General features: G+C 47.4%; 1 pseudogene; it reads left to right on the top strand.

Annotated features, from left to right (window-relative positions):
* The first annotated feature begins 8,179 nt into the window (after positions 1-8,179).
* Positions 8,180-9,236, top strand: part of LOC100898051 (uncharacterized) — a 3,905-nt pseudogene continuing 2,848 nt past the window's right edge.

Below are 9,236 nucleotides of genomic sequence, written 5' to 3'. Positions count from 1 at the left end.
TCGTTTGTGCATGCAAGCTGTTCACGACGGTGGGCAAAAAGGTCTCCTCGGAGGGCAAAGAAGGAGGTCGAGAAGCCGCCAAAACTGAAAAAAGTAAGGTTTCTCCAACTTATTTCCCATTATGTATCGTTCCTCGGCATTTCCGGGACTCTCTCCGCAGTTTTCGTCGTCACCCTTCTTAAGATCATGATTTCTCCCCACAGAATTCAGCATGCTACTCCACAGGCTCAGGAACCTGATCTCGTTGAATAAAAGAGCGCGTAAATCCCACGCGAAACATCTGCCGCAGAGGATAATCTTCATGATGGAAGACGTCTGTGAGCTCGAGAAGAATTGCTGGGTACCGAGGATCAGAATACAAGCCCCGAAAACATTGGGGGAAATCAAAGAAGAAGCTGATCGCGAGAAGCACGTCGCACGACTCCAACCGGATCTCGACAGCGAGAAGAGAACCAGCAGCCCGAAAGCAATCGGCGAATCCCGCCCCGGACAAAAACCGATAGCCACGAAGAAGAACAGGGTCACATATAATCTGATCAAAGACGAATTCCATTCGATTACGCTGCCACGATCAGCGTTCCCGTTCGCTCCAGAGACTACGCCGCGGAAATGGACTTCTGGAGTCCGCGGTTGAAATATCGGCAGCATTGAGATATCGTTCCTGCATAGGCTTTCCTTTTTTTCTGACGACTCGATAAGAATTAAAATCATTTTACTGAAACTTATCAGCTCCTAAAGAAAAACGTCGTCCGATTTCCGGATCCCACAGGCGACTGTCTCTCTGCGAGCTAATCCGCCCGATTAGGATCATGATCAGGGGCGGATCCAGAGTTGGTCCGAGTGGGGGTGGTCGGCGAAACTCAGCCTTACAAACCTTAAGAATCTATTCCGCACAAATAGGATAAGATATACTTAGAGCTGCGAAGTTCAGGCGCTAAAAAGTCAAAGAAAAGGCGGGCAAAACAGCACCGAAAGACACAGGAATTGGCACTGAAAATGGGCAAAATAGGCACAAAAGGCAGGTGTTTCGCCATCTAAATCACTTCGATTGGCCCCGATTCGGTGATCCCACCCCAGGTTTAGGGCTCTATCCAGTTTACGGAATGACACAACGCCTTCCGGGGGAGGAATTCCGTTCAGTGTTATCGCGCAACCACGTCCTGAACTCTCGAACACCATGATTTTTCCGAAGCACCCACATCTCGACTGAGGGTATCCGAATCAGCAGTGACAGGACTTAAGACCCGAAATTCCTGGCATTTTCCTTGAAATTTGACGCCGATCCAGCCAAAATAGGCATTTACCAGGGGTGTAACTATGAAACGAGAAAATCCGATAGAGGGCGTTAGCTCAAGCTGCAGTTTGAATTTTCGCGCCCGATCAATTGCGTTGTTTACATCGCATTCGCGGTCACACGAAATGGTCGATAGAGTTCGAAAATTGTGTTTCTAAATTTTTTGACACCCTGCCAAAAATGTCCCTCTACGAGCCCGAAAATCAGATTCTCAGGGCCTCGCTGGTTTTCTGCTTTCACTTGAAGAAGAGTGCATCAGAGGCACATTCTCTGCTTGTGGAAGCGTTCGGTGATCATGCGCTTAGCAAATCTCGTTGCTACGCGTGGTATGAGAACTTTTCGAAGGGAAACTTCGATTTGAAGAACGAACCCCGGGGAGACCTCCAAAAAGTTCCAGGATCAAGATTTGCAAGTTCTTCTCGATCAGAACAACACGCAAACTCAAAGTGAACTCGCAGAACAGCTGAAAGTTAACTCGTGAAGCGATTTCCATAAGACTCAAGAAAATGGGGAAGATCTCAAAGCTCGGCAGATGGGTGCCACACGAACTCAGTGAACGACAGAAAGAGGTGCGATTGACAGTCTGTCGGGAACTGCTCTCGAGATACAAAAACAAGTCGTTTCTGTATCGTATCATCACTAGTGATGAAAAATGGATATACTACGATAATCCTGGACGCAAAAGATCGTGGGTCAGTCCCGGAGAACCAGCAGAGAAGTCAGTGAGAAGGAATCGCTTCGGAAAGAAGACCATGCTCTGTGTGTGGTGGGATCAAAGAGGAGTGATCTATCATGAGCTGCTAAAACCCGGTGAAACTGTTTATACTGCCCGTTACCAACAGCAGTTAATCGATCTGAACCGTGCGGTCAAAGAAAAACGACCAAATTGGGACCAAGTTCGGAATCGCGTCATTTTGCTCCACGACAACGCTCCGTGTCACACCTCGAAGCCGACGCAGGAAACTTTGAGCGCTTTGAACTGGGAAGTTCTGACACACCCTGCCTATTCTCCAGACTTGGCCCCCTCAGATTATTATCTCTTCGCATCAATGAGCCACGCTTTGAATAATCAGCGGTTCACCGATTTTGAAGAAGTCGAAAAATGGGTGGTCGGATGGTTCGATTCGAAAAATGAAGCCTTTTATCACAAGGGCATCCACAACCTGCCAGAAAGGTGGTCGAAGTGTATATCTAATCAGGGAGCCTACTTCGAATAAATTACGAGTTGTACTTTTTTTTTAAAAAATTTTCCTTTTCTGAAAAATTTTCTCGTTTCATATTTACACCCCTGGTATGGCAGGGAACACCGAAAATAGGAAAAATTGCCATCTTCCCGCTGGAAAAAGCAAATTTAGGCATTTGAGGCACAATGCCTGAACTTCGCAGCTCTCTACTGTGCGCGTGAATTATTGGAGAAAATTCCAAAAACGATGTTTTCAAAAGGAATCTCACTCAGTCGACGCTCTTGCTGGGTGTTCATCAGAGCTGGTCCAGTCATCCTGTCCCCCGTCATCGTTATCCGTAGGAAGGTCTTCAGGCGTCTCACAGCCGGAAACGATCGTTCCGCCGTATTCTAGAAGTTACTGCGAGTTTGAGAAAATCGCATATCACATTGCACCAATAGATATAGTTCTGTCATCAGAATAGGGAATTCTCCACGAATTTCAATTCACAATACCCCATTCGCACTAAGTGAAGCCTCGTACCCTCCTGATGGGGACTTCCCTATAAGCTATAGCATAGGAGCATGATTGCTCGATTTTTTTTTCGATTGATAGCACCATCCGATAGCGAAAACGAAGCTGCGCGAGGTAGTGGACTACCATCGGGTCGGGAGTCGGGAGTTTTGGAGCATGAGTGCCAACTGCGTGACGACAGAATTCGCCGATCGACCGCCCCCCTATAGATGGGAGTCGAAAAGACGTCGCACTAATCTCTCAAAACGAACCTTGCTCCGAAAAATGTGAGCAGAAGGGTATCATATATCATGAGGATTCGAAGCTGCTACCTAAAACATCACCTCGAGGTTCCTGAAATATGAATGTGACGATGTCGCATCATCAGGTCGATATTCGATTCTTCGACACCCACCCCCCCTGCGGTCAAAGTTACAGGCGCATCGCATTTCTTTCATACAGTAGATGAGTGGTTCGAGCTGGCAGTCGACAGTGTGGGGAAATTGAGATCAGGTGCTTGTTTGAAATGTCACAAGAACTTCAAGACTCCCAGGAAGACCCAGTTTTGAGAAACCACATTTCAAGCCACAAACGAAAAACGCTGTCACCCTCCCGGAAGTCCGAAGGATGTAAGATCGTATCAAGCCTGATGAATCATCAGGCTTGATACGATAGATACTGATGATTGCTTTGGAAATGCGGTTCTCATGCTGTGATGGATGGGGTTTCCGGGAAATGTACAAAGACGCCGGCTATGCAGTCATCAACAGGTACGCTGCGGCGAGAATCCTCGATGCGGAATCGAAAAACCTACAATCACTTGTCATCGAAGAGTCACCGAGAGTCGTTTTCACATTAACTGCAGATGAGTGGTCCATTCAAAGGAAGCGCTTTATTTGAGTAACATTCCATTCGACAGAAGAAATATCACGCTTGAAGTCCACAAGCGCAGAGCTCTTCATCGTCAGGATAACGACCAGAGCCACTGCTGAGAGCATCTTGGATGAAATTGTTGAGGGTCTGCAAGATTTCCAGCTCTCAATCGCAGATATCAGAGGGATGACTACGGACGCCGCACCCGCAATGCTCAAACTTGGCAGACTTGTCAAACGCGCTGCCGAACCACGGCCTTTCTATCATCAGAAATATTCCGTGCGTGCCCTTCATCTTGAGGTCCTGGACACTTTCGACTCCAGGCGCATCGAGATCGATCACTTTCAGAATGACCAGATGCTGTCGGATGCCTCGCAATCAGATAATGAGTCCGATGATATAGACGAAGAAACGGCGGGTCGGTTGGGGAGCGTGCCGACAACATACACATAGGAGTTTATGAGCAAGCTCTGAGCAGGGTACGAACGGCGTGTTCTGACTTCGTGAGAAGTCACGTGAAGCGCGACCAGCTTATCAGACTCAGCGGCACTCAGCTTATCACCTATTCACACTCATCAGGTGTTTTGCATCGTGGATGACCCCGTCGAGACTAGACTTTTAGATTCCGTAGATGACTCCTTTTGGTTTTCAGCCAACTGCTTGATAGCACTTGCCATTTCTCTGAGAATGTCCTCAAGACCTTTATCGCCGTTGCCGCCAGGCATGTTGTACAGATTCGAAGCTCGACTGCGCCTTCGAGGTGTTCTCTAAGGGGAAGACACGAGGAAACGAAAACTCCGTGCGGTGGTGTGAAAGCGAGCGAGTTTTTATTTCAGCTTCGTTTAATTACCGACTAGCGTGCCCGGTCGCGCTCCGCTGCGAACCGTGAATGTATTTTCTTGGAACAGGCATAGGGCCATATGAATTTGATGGGAATATTTAGCTGGTTCTGTCTTAGCATTGTTACTCTCATTTCTCGTTTATTGTATTGATTGTAATCAATATTTCGACATTGATTGATGAATAATCATTTGAATTACATCATTCATTCATTGGGTTCATCGATGGGAGTTCCAATTCTCTAAACTCCTCATACTGACCCTCTTTTGACCACCATTCCTGTAGTCGATTTATGTCAGCGTTCAGCGACTGCTTGTCGATGATTGTGCTGTCCGTCGCGTCGTATTCTAAACTTTTTTTTCCGAAATATTCCCGGACCAAGAGATTCGTGAAAGAAATACATTTTCCTTCAATGCCTTCAAGATCATGGGATGATCCCCATATCCCCAAGCTGTCAAGTCTATGCGTATCATCGACTATACGGACGTTTCGTTTGATTCTGGTAATTCCGTCATGACATGCCAGATTTTGAGGCACTCCGATGTCATGCACAATGCCTATCAAATCGATGACTTTATCGGTTTCGATGTTCGCTATCTCTGCGATTGTAGTGTTGCTCACGCTTGCTTTCGGTAGATTTTTTGCACGCCTAGATTGGCTCTTTCATCATGGTTCTCGCTGAGTCGGGCGTTTGCCGTATGAAGACAATCAATTTCTAACCTCGATTATAATCGATGATCGGATGATTCATTTGCACGGAGTTGAGCAACATTACTCCGAACGGATTCTGATCGCGATTCTCTGTGCGAGTTGGTCTCCAGCGCCAAAGTCGCCCTGCGCTTCGCGGCGGAACGTGCCAACCGACCCATTGATTGTCGCTTGGGGGGCATGATGGTCGCTCCAAAGAGGTTTTCCTGAAGATTTCCTTTTGAATACAAAAAAGCAAAGCTTACCCCCTAGGGATGGCCACGTGAACACCACCCTACGATGTTCATAATTCATAACGATACTGCCATACCATTAGTCGAATCAGCTCATTCCAATAACGATGAGGACAAAGTGACGACAAATGATTATACGCGATACGCGATTACGTAGCGATCAATTCGATGCGAATTGAAATTTTATTGGCGCTAAACCTTCTCGGGTATATAATGATCACTCCCTCCGAAAATCTTGGCTGCATGTTCTGTGGTAATGGAATGCATAGCGAACAAACAGATATACATGCGATTTTTATATCCCCCTCTATATAATAAAGCAGCTATCTCCGTCCCTCAGTACGCACTATTCCTAGCGTCCTCGATTCAATATCAAGGATTTGACAATTTCGACCGATGAGGACGCTCATCGACCGTAATCCCCTACAGTTTGCTTCCGTTTCGATGCTCCTTTCTTCGGTAAACTTGGAAAAACCGATTGGTCGTCCTCCTATTTATGAATGTTCTATGCTTCCATACAGGATTACATTTAGCAGGAGTGATTTAATTTCCCGGAAAACGATGTCAACACTATCACATATCATCTCGCTGTCAGAGTAGGAGTTCTGATGAGCTACACGTGAAGTTAGTTCTCCTGCGTGTCATGCCGAAATCGAGAAAGATCTCTCATAGTAATCAGCGACGGCGACAGCTAGAGCGCGACAGAATTCGAAGATATAGAGAAAATCGCTCAGCCGAAGAAATACAAGCCGCGCGAGAAGCAAATGTTTTTCAACAGCGACGAACTCGAGATAATCGAACGGCAACACAAATCGCAGAAGTGCGCTCCGCGAACTCGGCACAGCGCAGACGAACACGAGAGACCAGAACGCGAGCAGAAATCTCAAGCGATAGGAGTGTCAACGCAGCCCAGCACCGACGGGCCGGGCCAGCGCGCAGCGCGCAGCGCGCAGCGCGCAGCGTCTACAACAATCTGCGGGCATCGCACGAGACTACGGAAACTTACCCTCAACAGCTCACAGCTTGGGCCAAATGGATAAAGAGTGTTCTGCCTGCAATGCAATGCATTTCAGCGCAGAAAAGACCGCGAATTCGAACACCGCCTTCATGATTTGCTGTACGGCAAATAAGGTTCGATTAACACCCTTCAGCGAGTTCCCTTCGGTTATACGTCATTTGCTCACGAGTGCCGACTCTGATGCCAAAAGTTTCCGTCAGAAAATAAGGAACTAGCGTGCCCTGCCGCGCTGCGCTGCGGCTAAGAGCTCATATTGTAGTACTCCATAGCTACCGGATTGATCACAACGATGCGATCTAGATTCTGATTTTCGTGACGGTATCAAACATTTTATTGTTTTTACTCATATGTCTTTGTTGCCCGATCATCGCCATTGGCGAGTTTTACTCGTGGATTCCGAGATGAAATCGCGATATCAGTTTGTTGATTCCTATCTTGGGAATCTGGTATTCCATCGATCGTGTCTCTGCGCGATTCATTCGCTGGCTTGCAAATTGAATTCCTGTCGCTTTGTTGAGTTCGGTCTTGCGAACTTTATCACGATTCTTAACTTATGTTGAAAAGGCTGGGATCAATATCTCCATTGAGTCGCTTGCTTTGCGATTCGTTCATGGAATCAAACTTCAAGCGTCCCCTCGCGAGCGAAAGGTGGAACTCGTTGGTCTGAAAGCATTAATTTCGACCTCACTCCCCGTTTGGGGTTGGAGTAGCGAGTTGTTTGGGAACTTCCAGCTCCTCGAACTCTTCATACTGGCCCTCGCGAATCCACCAGTTTTGCAATCGTTTCATGTTAACATCATCCTGTTCGTGTTTGACGACAGTACTGTCCGTCGTAGCTAAGACCTTCTTTCCGGCATATTCCCTGACGATGAGGTTTTTCATTGCAAGGCATTTTGCCTTCTGTATTCGCGAAATTGTGCGAGTTATTCCATATTCCGAGACTGACGACTTTGAGCGAGTCGTCAACGATCTTTACGTTTGTATTTCTGTCGAACGATTCCGTCCCTACATGACAGGTTTTGTTGATGGCCCTATGTCATAGACGATTCCGATGAGATCAATCAGCTTGTTTTGTCTCTGTATGCTCTGTAATCGTGCCGAGCGTTCCTCCTCATTTTCGTCTCCGTACGAGTAACTCGTTTCTTACGAACCTGTGGCGTCCATCGACCAATAGCAGGTCGCTTCGGTGGCATACTGAACGATTTTTTCCCCGTCCAACTCGCCTCACAGTATTAATGACCAACGTACTTGAATAGTCGAGGGATAGAGCAATCGATCACATTGAATCTCGGTCATACTCAAACGTAAGCCCTAAAGAGCGCCCACCGCCAGCTTATTTCACAATGATCAGAAGACGACCATGTAGGCAAAACGGAGGGAAAATGGATCTCACGGGAAAGCTATAAATGTTGGAGGGGATTTTTTCCCCCCGAACCCATCCCTGCACTGAGGCGGATATTTCTGCGGAAACTGAGGATTTTGGGTCGCGTAGGTTAGGAGCGCATAAGAGTCATCCGAGCGGGCGTATGTCATTTTTATGTATAGAGATTACAATAACTCGCTAGCAATGGCCTCTATGGCCGCGAAAATTGAAACACCGCGACGATTCGGTCCTTACTGTTTCCAAGTCCATGGCCAGGTCTACCACACGATCGGCGGCCTTCGGCCTCGGATCGGTGAATCACCGCAATGCGCTCAAGTGCTCATTATGGATACTGAGGACGCAGCTAGCGAACTCGCTGGGCGCACTATCAATAGGAATTGCCAACGAAACATCTTCGCGACTCTACATACGGTACTGTCACAATGCAATCCTTACGTGCAAGCTTTTCGATTGATGGCCCAAGTTTCTGATGAAGAAGCTTAGCGAGCGCAAACGCAAGGTTGCCTTACTCGTCCGGTTCGTATGGTGTTCCATCAAAGTTCCGACGACGATCAACGGCGTTACAATGCCGCAACTTCGAATGAAGTTGCCGTGGTATACGTTGGGGACGAGGATAACATCCCTGGCGATCGCCTTTTAGTTGTTCACGAGACTTCAGGGAATCTCCGTGTGATCAGCTACCTCGATAAACTCTGTGATCCTTTGACCTATCCCCTGCTCTTCCCAACAGGGGACGACGGTTGGCATCCACAATTAGAACGTCACAACCCTGTCTCCGATAGCCGCACGAGAGTTACCCAGAAAGAATTCTACAGCTATCTACTTTTCACTCGCCACAATCTCTTCAATCCTCTGCACTATGCGGGCAAATTGTTGCAGCAGTTTATAGTGGACAGTTGGCTGAAAATCGAAATGAATCGCGTGAACTTCATTCGTCAAAATCAAACGCAGTTGGGACTCGACACTGTCCAGGGCCTTCAGGACTATATGCTCAGCGACAACAACATTCCTGGACCACCCGGTCGTAAGATAATTCTGGCAGCTTCCTTTGTTGGAGGTCCAAGATACATGATTGCTCAATATCAGGATGCTATGAGCATCGTGTCCAAATACGGCAAACCAGACCTATTCTTAAACCTTCACATGCAACCCTGCGTGGCCGGAGATCGTGGAAAAATCTGAACCCCGGCCAAACTGCATCTGATCGCCC

The sequence above is a fragment of the Galendromus occidentalis genome, unplaced genomic scaffold (genome assembly GCF_000255335.2).
Source record: "Galendromus occidentalis unplaced genomic scaffold, Mocc_1.1 scf7180000077536, whole genome shotgun sequence".
NCBI classification, from domain to species: Eukaryota; Metazoa; Arthropoda; class Arachnida; order Mesostigmata; family Phytoseiidae; genus Galendromus; species Galendromus occidentalis.
The sequence above is the reverse complement of the archived record's forward strand: the minus strand, read 5'-3'. Positions and strand labels throughout refer to the sequence as shown.